The 16,971-nt window shown below is 38.8% G+C and overlaps 1 non-coding gene across 45 annotated transcripts in view; it reads right to left on the bottom strand.

The window, feature by feature from the left end:
* LOC308197296 overlaps window positions 1–16,971 on the bottom strand; it is a 722,739-nt gene that overhangs the window by 563,861 nt on the left and 141,907 nt on the right. For all 45 annotated transcript variants that reach the window (XR_013952725.1, XR_013952726.1, XR_013952751.1 and 42 more), the window contains one exon: window positions 16,139–16,221. This is a non-coding gene — a transcript (uncharacterized protein). The remainder of the gene's footprint in view (window positions 1–16,138; window positions 16,222–16,971) is intronic.

Here is a 16,971-nt window from a genome sequence, read left to right as displayed (position 1 = left end):
TGGCCACTTGCACATGCAATAGATCGTCTCCAACCTTCTGAAGATCACAACATCTTCCTTACAGCTGTAAGGAAGAACAACCAAATTAATTCAAAAACATTAAGACTGAACCCTCTAGTACTACCTGATATTTACTTCACTGCAGGTTCCTTGAAATACAATGAAGAGATTTGATACATCTCTTGAACACTTACAGCCTTCCTAAAAACAATGTTCCACTTGCATGTGTCACAGCTGTGACAGGAATTACCTTTTATATTTCATTACCCTCCATCATGAGCATAAAAAAAAAAAAAAACACAAAATTCCAGAAGGTCCCTATTTATGTGTGAACTCAATTTTTCAGTTGATAAGTTTGGCACCTTTTGTAGGCCTACGTTTGCAGGGCATAGTCACACAGCAGTAAGAAAACTTTGCTGCTTGTTACCATCTATGCTGTTCAATCCTAACAACAGAGGACCTTTCTGGACTTTAAACAGACCCGCCACTCCCTGTCCCCTCACACACACCCTTTTTTTAGAGCACTTATGCTAGATATCAAGAAAACAAGGAGTTCTTGTTACAGCCATGTGGGAGGCAAAACACTTCTCCACCTAAAAAGAGATACATGCACATATAAGCACATCCAGGTAGCTTTTGCTTCCAGTGAAAATTCTTTTAAGAAACTACTTCTCTGACCTTTCATACATCCTTTTTCTGAAACACCACCACAGTAAGTCCCCAGCTATATACAATGACACTGCCACAGCCTACAAAGCAAACTACAACGTAATCATCATCTCGGATCCTGTCAAAATTGACATGGAGAGCCGATTTCAGTGTCAATGAAAATATTGTATAAATTTTCACACACTAGTAACAGCTCAAAAGGGTACTGCTTTTCATCTCGGAGCATACAGATGAGCAATACAGTTTCTAACACCAGTGAACATTCAAATACTGTAAATTTTACTACAGTTAAAGCACAGTTAGAGTAGCAGGGGTGTTTTCTTGTATCTTTGTGACTGCTTGTCAGCAGTTTTAATAATAGTGTTTGTCTAAATGAAATAGCACATTGTGAAGGGCACAGTTCAAAGATCAGCAACCTCACTAAAACACGAGTTCTCCATTTCAAGCATGGTCTTTTCCATGTTACTTAACCAGGATTTGGTCACTACTTCAGTAGATATTTAGTTTAAAGAGTAAATCAAATTAAGGGGTACAAATTGGTCACGGCTCTATGAGGCTTAATTTATAGTGAAGCTTGCTTTAAATGTGCTTGCAAACTGCCTAAAATTATTCAGAGCAGAGAAGCTGCTTGGAACAAAGGAATTAACAGTTTCTCCATTATTTCATTTTTTCCTCTAAATGAGCAGAACCTGGCCATAAAGCCTGTTGATACCTAAAGCAAAAAACAAATCTAGTTTAAATTCAAAAATACTGTGATTCATTTAGCTTTAACAGATATGCCTCAGGAAATGGTGTGAGGGTGAGGAGAAACAGGACTATTGATTTTAAGTGAAACTACTTGTTTTTTCAAAATTCAAAATTAAATACTGAATCACCCCTTTCTAGCAAAGAAAAATTGTTGGTATTAGACAATTATGTTTAACTGTATTATTTAGAATTGCTTCTTAATGAAAAAGTGTTGAATAAAAATGATCTAAACATTATCAAAGTGCTTCACACAGAAATATTTAAGGGTAAACAATTTGAACTGTGGGAGAGGGAAGAGTTAATTCTAAGATGAACCATTTTGGCTCCAGCAAAAGGAATCCCAGTAATAAAAAAGCTTCGCTGACTCTCTCCAATACTGGTTAGGAGGTGAAAGTGAGGGTTAAACAATAAAATAAAATATTCTGGATTTCCGATGACTTTCCCTTCTGATGACTTGGTATGTGCCAATTAACTTGGATTACTGCACACCAGTGCTCTGAGTTCTTCTCTCTACTGACCTCAGTGACACTGGCTTTGAAAACTGCACGTGTAAATTCTGCAGAGTGAAATCCCATTACCTCTTGGCAACCTGAGACCAGTAGGTCAGAGAACTGAACGCCTGCTAAGGTCTCCCTCCCAGCTGTTGTATTTCAGGGCTGCCAGACCCAATGGTCAGAATTCATTGCTGCATGCCAGCTCCCCCCTGTCAGTGCTATTGTTCAGCAGGAGCAGATGCAGAACAGCCATATTCCTTTCAAAACTAACTGTTACAACTGCTTAAAAGCTGAACAGACAAATTATGTAAAGGAAACCTCCTGTGCTTCTGTTGTCTAAGATGATGGCCACTGCTGCGCTCATCTCACCTACCTTCCCAAGAGTAAGAAAGACAAAAAGCAAAGGATATTGCCCCTTTTGATGCCACCTCCGGTTGGACTACCCTAGGTTGCCTAGGAAAGGTTGTTCCGTTTTGTCCTGTGACCAGGTACTGGGACACTCATAGTACTGCAGGCAATGAAGCTGTATATTTTTCTTCTCATCAATGTTCTTGACTAACATTTCTGTTTTAAACCTTACCTAACAGGTCTCTGACTTCAGGCCACTTTACTCTGTCAGAGCCTCCTGGAGAAACACTTGTAAGACCTTGAACAAATACCACATTCTAGAAATATGAAATCCCCTAGTCTTCCTAATGCTGCTGCTTCTTTCCCTGAGCACCAGGAAGGCTGATGACTGCATTAGCTGAAATCCTTCCCCTTAGCAGCAACTGCAGCAGTAACAAGCAGACATTTACCAACACCACTGCCCTTAACTCTGGTCTGTCATTTTAAGATATACTGTACATGGAAGATCTCTTGGCAGGTTTTGGTGGAACTCAGCAAGGAACCCTGCAGGAGCTCTTTCCATGCTCTACACTGCTTCACTGACTACACCTCCCCCCCATCAGATTTGTAAGTACTTTTTAAAAAGCATCCTCTTACCAAGTTAGCAGACCTAGGATCAGCATGTGTGTCATCTTCTGAGATCACAGGCAAGAGGTATTTCCAAAATAATTATTAGGAGACACTGTCTTTGGAAGAAACCATTTCTCCATAGGAAAGTGCTACTCTGGCTTGCCAGAAACACTTTACGGGAACACACCACTGTCAGCTAAGCTCTCAATAGGACAGGACCTGTCAAGGTGATCTTTCTGTTCACAATCAGAGTTCAACAACCAGGACACTATCCTGAGTGCAGATTACTTGGGCACAGCACAGCTCATGTCTCTGACAAGTTCCTTGACAAGAGCTATTTGCCACTCCAGGTTGTAGTCCTCCCCAGTGAGGTAAATCAGTTCTTAAATTAGGAGAGTCGAGCCATTTTTCAAATTTGTGAAACTTTTATGTCTTAGAATGTATGCTCAAATTAGAATTTATGATTACTTTTTTATTTAAAAAAAAAAAAAAAACTTACCTAGCTCTACATAGACCTATTTAAAAAAAAAAAAAACTTCAAGTACTGCTGGCATATTTTTTGTTTTCTCAGATATGAAGGAATTAAAACAGAAAGCAATAGTTAGTAAGTAGTATAAAGATTATATAAAGCCATTCTTGATGATGGCCTCTGTATGTTTCAGTTAAAGGATGTGAGGAGAAAATAAAGAGTGTAAACACAAAGCTAAGACAGGCAATCTGTGAAGTCAGAACTCTGAGAAATCTCTGGAAACTAAACTAGGGCAAGGTAGACAGAACAGCTTTCTTACTTCAGTTTGGTTTCTGGGACTAACTTTCATACGAACACAAAATGACAGGCATTTCTGTTCAGTGCTGGTAACCTTCCATTCTGCATGGATGTAAACAGGAGCACCAGGATGCTGGTCTTGGGTGCTGCCTCCAAATTCCTGAAAGAAGAGAGTCTAACCTCAATCACTCTATTTCTATGTGAGTTACATACTGGTGTAAACATCCAAACTGCATTTTGACAGCAGAGTGCGGATTACACTGCTTGCACACAGGCACAATCAGCCAGGTGAAAGAGAAAATACAGTTTGTCAGCTACTTAGTAGTGGCTGAGGACAGACTGCAAAATGCCTCACTTCCTAAGTTTTTTCTTGCCCTAATCTGCAATTAGTCCCATTGAGAAATGAAGAGGGTGGAAGTCAGGGTGGCAAGCAGTCAAGAATTTTTCATACACCACTGAATGTTTTAATCAGACTATTCTACAGACACACCTAGAAAATACTGTAACAGAAGTTCCAAGAGGACTGTCCAGTGGAGGCTTTGGCCTTCAAAACAAAACGAACAAACAGCATTTCAAAACTGACAAAATAATAGATTTGCAATTACAGTTCAGAAAAAAAAAATAATAGTTACTCCCTTATGCACTTATCTAAGTTCCCCACCTCCAAGCCTCCAAGGGACACAGACAAAAGCCAGTGAACCCCTTGCCAACTATGCTATCATCTCAAACTACTTCATTTCTGTCTTAAATGCCCAACTGACAATTCTCTTCAGCTGTTTTTTCTTTTACTTCTCTATTTGAAAGATACAAGGTAACAAAATACATCATATTTCTATTTCCTTTCTGTCTCCCAAATAACATGACCTTGTTTTTCCTAAAGCTGGGTTATTATTTTTATAAACAAACCAATTAAAAAAAAAAAAAAAAAGAGAGAGAGAGAGAGTCTCCAGGACAGCAAAAATGAGGGATTACCTAAAAGCATGAAAAAGGTAAGGCAGGAAATATACCCAGAAAATGGAAAGCTATATTTCCAAAGTTCTCTATTTCCTCAGGTAAAAATCAGGCTTGAAGTTTTTTCTCTGATGCTACAAATGAACATTTACTTTAGGGTTAAATATAAAACTGAATTATATATAAACAATCATTTCTCGGATAAGGAATTACAGTACTAAATGGTCTCTTTTGCATCACAAACTCTTAGCAACTCTTAAGTACGGATGTAACCATGTACATAAGAGATTGTTTTCTACAACAATATTCAGGGATTGTATGGGAATTTTTCACTGAAATTACTTAGCTAATCAAAGTTACTCAATCAAAAATATTTTTGCAGTATCAAGACCTATACCACAACAGCAACAACGAAAACAAAGTATCAACAATGAGTACAAAGTATCCTATAGAAATTCACTTCAAAGTCTGTACCAAAAAAATAAAAATAAAATATTTCAGTTAGTGTTTTTTCAAGTATGTTGATGTTTTTGCATCGCTTACCAGAAATATATCATGACAACCTCCACCTACGTTATCTCCTTTCATTTTTGCTTTTCATGACAGAAATCCAACTTCTCTGCTCATAACATGTTATACCCTTGTGATGCAGTGGGATTTTTGAGCACATAATGACAACTTGGAGAACACCCAAAGCACAATGGAGTTGATAGCAATGTGGATGAGGACTCTGAATGTAGAAACTATATTGCTTCTGGGGTTAGTTTTTTGTTTGTGCTCCCTGAGCTATCCCTGTTCAAGAAATCATACCCCCACAAGACACAGACAAAAACCTCGTCTCAGAAGTATGGCTTTCACATTCACCAGTCAACACTACAAGAATAAAGCTAGTTCCCAGTAAAAATCTTGTCAGACTGTATCTAGTTGTTACTCCAGTGAAGCTAGAAAACATCATTGCTTATATTTCCTATGTGGGATTTCCCTCATGAACTCCTTCTTCACCTCCACTGTGATCTACATACAGGCTAGATACTTAACAGGTTATTTGCTGGTTTTTGTGAGTGTGTTTGTTTAAAGGAAGAAAAAAGACAATTCAGCCATTTTTGCAGTGAAGATTCAAACGCAGATTGCATCTGTGGGATGGAAATCATTACTCTTCTGCAAAGGAGATACAAGATTGCTGACCATTACAGAAGAGTTATGTGTGTCACAGTTAATATATCTTGAGATGCTTTTTTTGATTTCCCAGACTTCCCTCACTGTTTCATACAGAACTTACTTAGCTCTTTACTGATCTTACCACAGTCTTTGATAAGCTAGAGCTTGTATCTAGCCAGGCAGCACACTGTGATCTGGCCGTTACTGTTCTACTTCTTAAGAAAACAAATTCATCCAATATTTGCTGACCACTGAAAGACAAAATGGCTCCTACTTGTTACATGTCAACATGCACAGGCAGGTTTCTTTGATTCTTGGCAGTTGTCATTAATTAAGTTTCTTCCACAGATAATTGTGTACCAAAGTACCTTCAAAAGCCAGTGACTAAGTTCCCAACAGCTCTCTAGGACAGGGCTACATGCTGGAGGTACAGGGAGAATGGAGCTCTCTTGTTCCCTGAAAAGAAGACAGATTCTGAGCAGAATTCACTTATGTAACCAGCACATCTTGAACAAGAGAACTCACTACAGCTGCATGTACACTAAAGATAAAAACAACCTGGAAGTCAATGAAAGTCAGTCATACTCTTATCCTGTAGGGAAGCAGGGGGACAGTGCTTCATTGAGTCAACACACACGCTGCAAAGATAGGGCCAGACTGAGAATTTAATATTCTTACTCTTGTTTTTACTCTGTACTTCTTCCTTTGCAACCAAGGAGGATTTCACACACACAAGAACAACAGTCACATGGCTTGTATCACCTGCCCAGACTGTGAATATTGGGTTATCAGTGACAACAGATTTTATTTTTTTTTAACCTGTTGCATCTTAATTCACTTTGATGGATAGGAATTTAGAAAAGCTGCTCTGTTCACAATGACATCTACACAAGCTTAAGAACATTCTGAAGTTCCACTGAATTAGCACTTAAATGTACTATTGGCTTTAACCTAGTTTGTGAACTATTCCAGACAGGTCTAATTTAACCAAATTTTAGAGCAATATGATGAATATGATGAAGTGGGACTTATGACTCCCTTACAGGGAGCTTTACAGAGTGCCTAAAAAAGCACATTTAGTTGCCAGCTCTCAAGACCAGCCCTGGACTTGTATTTTAGACACATCCCAGGGTTTTAGTGAAAGGCTCTAGGACAGGATCTGTAGAGCTACCACCGCAGGGATGCCAACATAATCCAAATTTCAGTACTTTAAATGACTGCTGCACAGTACTCACTCATTTATTCTCAAGTATAATCATGAAGATACACCAGCACTTCATCATCATTTTGTGAAGAGCATAAAAGGTTAATGGTCAGATTAAGCAGAGAACAATTATACGACTGTATCTGAGATTTCTTCATTATAGGTGGTATGACTGACAGTATTTCATAAGACGTGCAAATTATGACTCAAAACCATGAATACCAACTTAATTTAAAGCCTCTAGATGAAAAATCCAACTGACAAGTGCCATTCATCCCAACCAAATATCTTCCGCACTGTTAAGCAAATGACAAGATAGTAAAGCAAAATGGAATTTAAACAGTGTTTTTCCTTCTCATTCCAGTGAAGCACAAAATCTGAATCCCACTTCTGCTCTCTGAACGATCTCTGCTAATATACCATTAATGAGGCACTCCAAAGAAGTTTCATTAGTTTAAAGTAATACATTCATTCACATTTCTTCTCCTTGGCTGCTGTTCATTTGGTCTTCAATACGCTATACAATGTAAAACTGTCAGGATATTACTTAACACTTATGCCACAGAGAGGGGTGTGACAGAAAAAGAGTTTTTCACAACTGTATTGTTCACAGACGAAAGCTGATTGCAAGCAACTTGAATAGGAATGGAAAAATATTTCTGAAAGATTTTAAGAAGTTAAGCCTGTGTTTTAGCTTTCAATATATCAGGCCAAGTCCTCAGTGGTTACAAACCACAATAGCTATATTTCAATCAACAAAGGCAGTTCAGAAATCGGCCTTTTTCTCTTTCCAAATATTGTCAACAGCCTGTGGGGTTTTTTTCAGATCCCCTACTTCAAATTCAGCCTTAAGAGAAAGCTCAGAGAACCTACCTGAATATAACTCAAACTCTGGAGATTTTAGTGGATTTGTGATTGCTTAAAAAATCCCAGCCTTTTAAAGTTGGGGGAGGGAAGTGTTAAAAAACATAAACAAAAAAAAAAATCAATCAAACAAAAAAAAAGCTCCTTTATAAAAACTTCAAAATTCAAAAGAATAAGCTCAAGTTCTTGACACACTGTAACAGTTTTCCAGACAAACCTGCTTTCAAGAGAATAAAATACCCTCTTAAAATATAAACCCCAGGTAAGATCCCAGGTATTTTCTGTAACAGGCTAGCTCTACGCAGGTTTTGCAGGCACTGAAATCGACCCAAAGGCAGCCACAGCTTTAGCTCTTCTTCACTCCCTCTTGCTTGTACCACAGATAGTTCCATTTTGAACACAGAGGGAGCCAACTTGCTCCTTGCGGCATAACGTCGAGAAGAGGAAGTTTGAGGTCCTTTTGACACAGGGGTTTGCCGTTTGCTCTCGGGACGTGTCGCCCACCCCGCCCCACCTGCTGGGAGCAACCCCCGTCCCACTCTGAGGAAAAAAAAAAAAAAAAGAAAAAAAAAAAACACTTCCCACCAAAAGCCAGCTGTTAAGCAACTTTCTCTGGTCTTTAACTCGAGCAAACTCCCGCTGGGGCGGTGACAAAGGTTAACCGAAGCCGCGGCCCCTCAGAGCCTCGAGGACCCGCTGCCCGCGCTGCCGGCGCCGGCTGTGAGGGGGCGCAGCTGCGGCTTCCCGCCCGCCGCAGGGGCCGCAGCCCCGCTGACAGGCAGCCGCAGCCGCAGGGCGCTGCCGAGGGGCCAGGAGGCCTGAAACTGGCTTTTAAAAGTGAAATGAGCAACTATAGAAACAACCGACACGCCAGGTGCCACAGCCTGACTTTAACCCTCATGAATGTGGGGAGAAAAAGGAGGCTTCTGTGACTAAAAGCACAGGTAGGTGAGCCTGGAAGCCTTTTGAGCTAGAAATCAGTCCCATGAGGCTATGCCTGCTTTTTTGTTTCATCTTGTTTTGTTTTCTCTACTGCTTTTGAGGTCTTACCTAACTAGGAGCCAGGAACTACATGTCTCCCAGTAAATAACCTCCCTGCCTTACTTGAGTGCCCTTACTCCCGTCATCTAACCCCTAAGCATTCATAATTCCCCACAGATTTAAGGCACTTACATTTTTGTTGTTTTGCTATGTGTTTCACGACACGTCGTTTCTGCTTTTGGCTCTCACCATTGTTAGCAATGCTGATGTCCCTTCATCATTGCTGAACTCACTATTTCATAATGCACATGCAAAGAGGCTGACAGAAAAGCAGTGACATATGAACTGTTGAGGTCTGTGAGACCTGATTTTGCTTATGGATGAAACCTCTTGGATACTTTAGCAAAGTGCATTCACATTTAGCCATTCACCTGGCTGTGAGGTCGGGGCCTTATTTCTTCTCTCAGCACAAAGGTGATTTTTTCATCAAACATGGAAAAAGTAAGGAGGAGGTGACTTGGGGAAAAAAAAGAAAAAAAAAAAAGAGAGCGAGAGAGACCACAGACTTTCTTGCAAAAGATGGGAATTCTCAGTTCAAGAGTATGAAACAGCAAACACCAGCAGTAAGTTAGGGGAATACCTCTCCTCCAGGCACATTGCAGCACAACTGGAGTACAACTGGTTTTGAAAGTATCATTGACACTGGAAGCAAAAAGCAAAATCACCTAGTTCATAATGCTGAATTCAACATAAAAGCGGAAATTGGCTTTTTCTTTGCTGGTCTGAGATCCTGATACTCCCACACTACGTATGCATGGGTGCTTTCAGCAGCAGGTAACATTTTGCAAACAGGAGAAAACTGTTCTTATTTGGTGACTGGAAAGCACTCCATCCAAGGAAAATGAGATTCAAAGTAGGTAGCTTCTGTACATCAAGCAGACACTGATGGTAGTATGACTAGGGAATGGATGTAGCTGAGTGGCTTTAGTGACAGCTAAGGACTCACGGAATATGGGAGGGTATGCATGGAGTGGTAAACTTCATTTAAAAAGATGAGAAGCAGGAGTGTTCACTTCTCTTTGAATATATCTTATTTAGAATGAGAACTGCTGGGATTGCTGTGTGTTCCTCCAGTCCTGTCAGTCACACTGCTGCGTGTGGCCAGGATGTGACTGATACGTCCTGACACAACATATCAAAATGCCAAAAAAATTGAAATACGGGTCTAAATATGTAACAGGATCGTGTTATTTGGAACTGTCATGATCTTTTGAAAAATATAGTTATAATATTCAGAAGACCTTTTTTAACCTACATGCCAATAATTACAAAGTTGGGCAAAAGAATGAGAGCCACCATCTTTTCATCTGATTACTCCATAGTTCAAACACAGACCATGAACAACTACCAAAGTAAAAATAAATTCGCACATAATCCCCACTCTCAACTATATCTCATAAAATAGCATGAAATCAAAGTAGGAGATCTGCTGGGGCACTGAGGACCAGGACAGTGGGATTCCTGGGAGAGAAAAAAAAAAATCTAGATTATTACTACAAAGCCATAAGAATACCTAAGGTTTCCTTGAGGGTTAATTTACCAGCATGCAACATGGGACTCCAGATTTGTATGAGCTAATTAACAAGGTATTCTTAAACACTTTAACAAGTTCAGTCTACAAAACACTCTGAAAATGAAACAGAGTTTATCAACCATTTCAACATTCAAATTTATTTCAAACACCAAGAAATCAGACTTCGAGGCTGAATGCTCTTCCAGTGGCTTTGTTTCTATAATGCATAATTCAGACTCTGACATTTATGATTCTAATTTGTGTATGATTTGTATTTGAAAACTAACAAACAAGCACCCTCTGAAAGAAGAGCAATACCAACATATCATAAGCATAAGAAAACACCACTGCAAAAGCCCATAAATAACCGTCAGCACATTCTCCTGAGGACCTGGACTTTTGGGTGCCTTCCTCCCTGGATTAACTCTGTTAATCTCTCTGTTATCTCCAGAGGACACACACTGACAGCTGTGTTCTTTGGTAAGGGCACCCCATCGTGCATCCACACTGTGGGCCACCTTGAGTGCTCACATTGCAGACAGGTAACACCCTTGGAAACATATATAACACAATGTGTGGGACATCTTCCATCAGCAGTAAGGATCTGACCTCAGAGTCAATAAACTATTTCTGCTGCCTGTAGTGATTCTTTCCTGCAGAATCATCTGCTGTGAAAACAACTTCACAGTTCCCCGCTCCTATTTACTTTATTACAAATATAACATCCTCAGTTTTACAACACATAATTCCTTGCAGAGGAACAGCCAGAGTCACCAGGGTATTACTTCATTTTTTTCACCACTGCAACTGTGTCAAATGAAAGCTATGAATTATTTTTCAACTGGCATACTGGAGCGCTGACATGCAAAGGTGAGCTCAGGAGACGCAGTAAGTTCCTTCAAATGGGAGTTGTGTTTCTGTTCTGTGGTCACACACCATGCCAGAAGTCTCCTTGTCCCTGCACCACAGCCTCAAAGCACCCAAAACACATGCAGCACCAGCAGTGGCGATGGTGGTCCTACCACAGCCCATCAGCTAAGTAAATGACTGGGCCAAAACTGAACTTTTTTACACCAGAGAGGGCAATTAAACAACTGGGCTCAGCACAGGCAGAGCTGTCAGCCAGCACTCCACCATTTGAAGACAAGAGCCACTCTGTGCCTGGTTTAACCCAGGTGCTTTACGTCCCCAAGTGGGGCAGTGAACCATCTTTTTTCTGCCTTGAAAACTGACAATTATCTTCTGCATTTAGCTGTTATAATGCCATAAAAATTGAGGAAGCTGACAAGTTTCTAGCTAGGAATTTCTAGGGGACCCAAATTAACTTAACATCCATTTGCCACTAAATTTCAGTCAGATTAAGATACCTAATTCCTTTAGCTCTGTTTGAAAGTCCAAGTCGAAAACTTGGAAAACTTGCGAAAACGCAACAGTGGAAAGCAACAAGGAGTAAAAGTAAATTGAAACTAGTGTAGCCTTAACTATCATGTATCTAAAGTTTGCGTTAATATAAAATACATTTTAATCAACATGACAGCATGCCTTTAGCGTTGGTTTTATTCTCTGTTTCTAAAATAAAATGCTATAGTTACAGTTTAAAGCAAGTGTGTAAAGCTAATCAATTACATTCACTCAATTTTTCCAGTCACTTGATACGATAGACATACTCATATTAAGCCAAAAAATATTCTTTCAACTGTTTTTTATATCTCGTGGAATGTTCTGCTTTGTAATTGGTCTTCTTTTACAGGCATTATTTTAAAGCATAGAGTCAAGGTACAGTGATGTTCTGAGGATTTGCTATAGTGCACAGTGATTATATCTACTTTCTCTCACTGCAATAGCTATAAAATAAAGTTTACGATCCCTGCTCTATATCATCCTCTTCAACACCTTTCGACTTATATCATGCACAGGGTCAGAATTTAAGATTGCTCAGAGAGAAACGGGGCAGAATTCTATGATCATTGAAACTAATCTCTTTCTACTTTGTTCTGTTTTGCCAAAATACCTCAGCAAAGAATTTGATCCAATTATTTTCTTAATAGAGCAGATATCAACCACACTCAGTATGCCAGTCAAAACAGAATTTTTCTAACCATTGGACTAGCACTCACTACATAATGGCTAGAGTTCTCTCTTGTGCTCTTTTTATTATTACTACTGTTAGCACCCACAATGGGGATTATGGTAGAAGAAATGAACAGGCAATTTTGCTAATGATGCATGAAGCAATATAAAATATACTGTAATTTTCTGTAACTGCAATATATTTCTGTCTGGAATGTTGACTACTGTGAAAAAAATATTTCTGTTTTTACTGTTAATTCCAATTTGTTTTTGTTTTGTCAGGCTTTCCTCACAAACAAACAAACAAAAACACCACACAACATGCAAAAAATATTTATCACTGTTTTTCTACTTTAAACAGCCGTGCTATATACTGTAAATTCCACAGCGCTCTTATTTGCCCCAACATGACCAAGTCCTAACAGAAACATATCTTTCACACAATGCAGTCCACAAAATTATGGTGGCCATTTGCAATGATTATATGTACATTGTCAAATGACTCAAATAGCCTCGGAAAGTAGAATATGTTTGTTACAAGAATAAAAGGGGCTGTTAGATAATGATATTTAATCCTCATTTTTATCTAATAAGGCAAAAGGTTTTTGTGTTGAATGTATTATTTTAAAATGTCTCTTTTTTCTTTGGCTGAAAATTCTCAGTTCCCTTGAGGTCAGTGTGGCTATGCTGATATAAACAAGTTGAGAACAGTTGGACCATAAAACAAAAATATATAAAAAATAATATTTAGTCTGGATGCTGTTTCTCTATGCCAGCTTTCAGTGAAATGTGAGATAAGGAACACATGGTTATAAGAGCTTTGCCTTCAGAAGAAACATGACAACCAAAATTATGTTAAATGTAAAAAAATAGTTAACAGTAAATAAAGGGATCTGATGTTAAGAAGTCATTTCTGTAATGCTTACGGTCTGCCTATATGACTTAAAGGTTGAAAATAATTTCCCAGTTGGCTAGGAAAAGAACATGCTATTTACATAAAGTAAGTCTATTCAACCAAAGAATAGGAACTACATTCACAAAATGTCTTGGGTGTTAAAATACTGAATATTCCAAGGGTTCACTTCTAACTATCAAGCTTACCAGTGGAAACACCAACTGTAAGTTAGGCTCCCAGTGCAATAGGGAGAGAGACTCACAACAGGGCTCAAACTACAGACTTAACAAAAAACACATGCTGATAGGCAGTCACCATTTCCTAGAGCTATTCACCTACAGAAGCTCTTCCACTCAAAAGCAGCTGAGAAAGTCAGGACACAACATGATAAAAAGCCTGATGAGGAGAAGCAGAAGAGGACAGCAGGTCAGTGAGACGGAGAAGATCAGACATGGCCATGCAGTGATTGAGGCCAATCCTTTACTGACAGACTGAGAGCTGCTTGGGCTTACGGGAGCCTGGCAGGTGAGTGGGAACGTCAGTGTTCAATAGCCTGTTTCTGTTACCACTCTGCAGTAATTGAGGCAAATATTGTGTACTCCTGAACTTTATGAATAAATATGGCTTTGAATTTCCAGACTTGACAAAAGATTCCCAAATAGAGATAACCCAAAGTTTTTCTGAGTTACAGCAGAAAAATGGAGACTGCAAAACCTTTATTCAATTGCTTTACCACATTTGCTTCTAAGCATTTTGTGATATGGAATCTAAATGTTATACGTGTTTAGGTGTGTCCTAAACGGCAGTACAAGCCTAAATGTTTGTCATATAAATGTGTATGTTTCTTTTCTCAGAAGGCCTCTACCCAATTTTGAAAGAATTCTGAGTAATTCCACTGAATTGAGTTCTTCTCAGACTGACAAATTTAGGGCAATCCAAGCAACAGAATTTGTTTCTCTCTTAAATTATAACCTATCTATGGTGAAGTTGTGCTTTGTTGGCACACGGTCACACTGCCATAGCCCTGTATTTCTATGGTCTGTCATTCGTAGATAGATATCCTACGTGAGAAAAAGTGTGATCCTTAACTGGATTTTCATTACTTCCTTTATGATTGGCTGTAAGTTGATATTCCTTTCTGAGGTTTCATAGGTACTCTAAAAAGCTCTCCAGGGGAAACTATGTAAGAAGTTCTGTCACTGGCATTAACTAAGTTGCCCTTTTTCCATGCAAACACCCCAAACCCCGAAAGGTATACATTTTTCTCAGAACAGGCTAGTTAGGAGTCATATTTTCAAAGTTTCCTTTCTTACCTTAGAATGATCTTAAATTTAACTTTCTAGATTTATTTTAAGAGGTTCATTTTCTGAAGCTCTTTTCCACCCTAAGGCATTTTCTTTCAGAGCTGGTTTAGTGAGCTAGTGAAACTTGTCAATAACTATCAGTGAAAGTCTATATTTTTTTTTGTATTTTCTGGCTATTAAATTGGATGGCATAGCAAGGTATTTACAAAATCTGCTAGAGATAATTTCATTTCAAGTCCTGAATCACAATCTGAAGACACCAACCTCTTTTTGTTAATGACATTCATAGACAAAGCATCCCATTTTCTGAAATATTAATCTCTACTAAGTTACCTGCCTCAAGTGTAGAACATGAATCCTCCCTGTAGCAGACAATCAGGAAAAAAACAAAGCACAGTACCAGTGAAGGTCTTAGTATTTTCTTTTTCTGTTTCCTATATGTTAGAATATGTGCTTTGTAAGTTCTGCCTGCTGTCCAGCATCGTTACTGGAAGTGATCATGTTGTCACAGCTCAGCTGTGCTTTGTGAAACACACGCATGGTTTAAAAGACTGAGGATAGCAGCTGTCACAGTGACTGACATATACCCAGGTTCCCGGCTAGGTGACCAGTGGGCTTACTCCTCTTTACCACAGGTTTCATTCTGTTTTAATACATTTACTTTGACTGATTTCTTTTGTTAATGTCTTATACCAGACCTACTTCCTGATTTACAATGGCAGTGTTTCCTTACATAGCTAGTCCTGAAACTTTCAGTGAGTTTTCTTAGGCTCTCCAGGAAAGGCTCTCGAGGCCCTTTCTGAGAGGAAATAGCTCTCCAGCTATTTATCACACCCTATCAGAGAGGCATTTTGGAAGCTCAATTCTAAATTTAACACAAATTAAGCTAACTGAAAATTGCTTTTAGCTACTGAACTAATTCTTACCATCTTTCTCATTCTGTAGTCAATTCTCTAAAATAAAACACCTAAGGAAATCCAAAAGTCTTGAAACCAACAAAATCTTGTTTCCTACTTACTTGTGTTTCATAGTTGATAGCGTATAAGCTGGTGTATAAGCTCTTCTTGAAGCTTTTCCAAGGTTTACTCATCAGCTTTCTTTCCAATATGGATTCTCCAGGTAAAAAAGCATGTGTTTGTGTTGCTTTATCCCCCAGCTCCCAAAGAAGAAGAGATTTTCTTACTCTCCGGTGCTGCCATTTGTGCTAAGGAAATCTACAGGATCATCCTTCTACAAAATTTAATTTGAACTGGTCGAGTAGTTCAATAGGTGTTACAGGGAGAGGGGATGTGTGCAGAGAGTGTGAAAATATATATTGGTTCTCCACAGGAAAACCAGACTAACTATATATATATATATATATATATATATATATATATCCTGAAAAATATCCTGAAGAAAAATTTCTTTGCAGGTCCCTACTCTTCAGACCCCTTACATCCATTTCTCTCTTTGGATGACCATTTGACCTTTTTTTTTTAAAAAAAAAAAAAAATTCTTCCTACCTTTTTTCTGTATCTGCTCTTTTTTTCCCGTCTGTTCCTCCCTCTTTTCATTTCCACTCCTTGTCTCTTGTCTCTGGATCAAACTGGGAGGAAGGACATTTGAGCATCATTAGTTTGGGGACCTATAGGCATATATCACATTGCAGCAGACAACACAAAAAAATGAGCACTTCATCTAATCCCCAGGAATGACTGCTGGCATCAACACCCAGCAGACAAGTGCTGGAACTTTTGAAAGAACGTTGTCCTGCTGAAGATGCTGACAACTTGTCAAGCAGAGAGCTTACTAACATACATGTGGCACTGAGGCAACACAGATTTCACCAGTCCAGACTGCCATTCTGGAAAGGTCAAGAAAGTAGCTTAAACTTTCTGTTCCGGCTTTTATCAGGTTGATTGTTGTCTCTATGTGGAAAATAAACAAAACCACAACAAATTAGCTTCAGTTTTGATAAGAGGAATATTACACTTGCTCCAAATTCCATTTAAAATCTCCTTCTCAGAAGTAATATCAAAATTATCATCAGTCCAAAACAGTTACTTACTATCCTAAGTCAAGCTTGGGGTTAATGTAGTAAATTCAGACTCTTACATTTGGAATGTACATCCCTCATACTTTCATTTTGTTTTTATGGGGGGCAGAGCTAGCAGCTTTTTATATTTTAATTTCTCAAATATAGACTCCTTTTATGTCATATTCCTATAATATTTGAAAATCTACAACACTCAGAATAGATTCACTTAATGAAGTCAATGGAGTTATGCCAGGTACAAAACTGTGCAAAATTTGTCTCCTTGTCCTCATTATGGAGTGCTCCATCAAAAAGAGAAAT

The sequence above is a fragment of the Anser brachyrhynchus genome, assembly GCF_964034855.1.
Source record: "Anser brachyrhynchus genome assembly, chromosome: 6".
NCBI classification, from domain to species: domain Eukaryota; kingdom Metazoa; phylum Chordata; class Aves; order Anseriformes; family Anatidae; genus Anser; species Anser brachyrhynchus.
The sequence above is the reverse complement of the archived record's forward strand: the minus strand, read 5'-3'. Positions and strand labels throughout refer to the sequence as shown.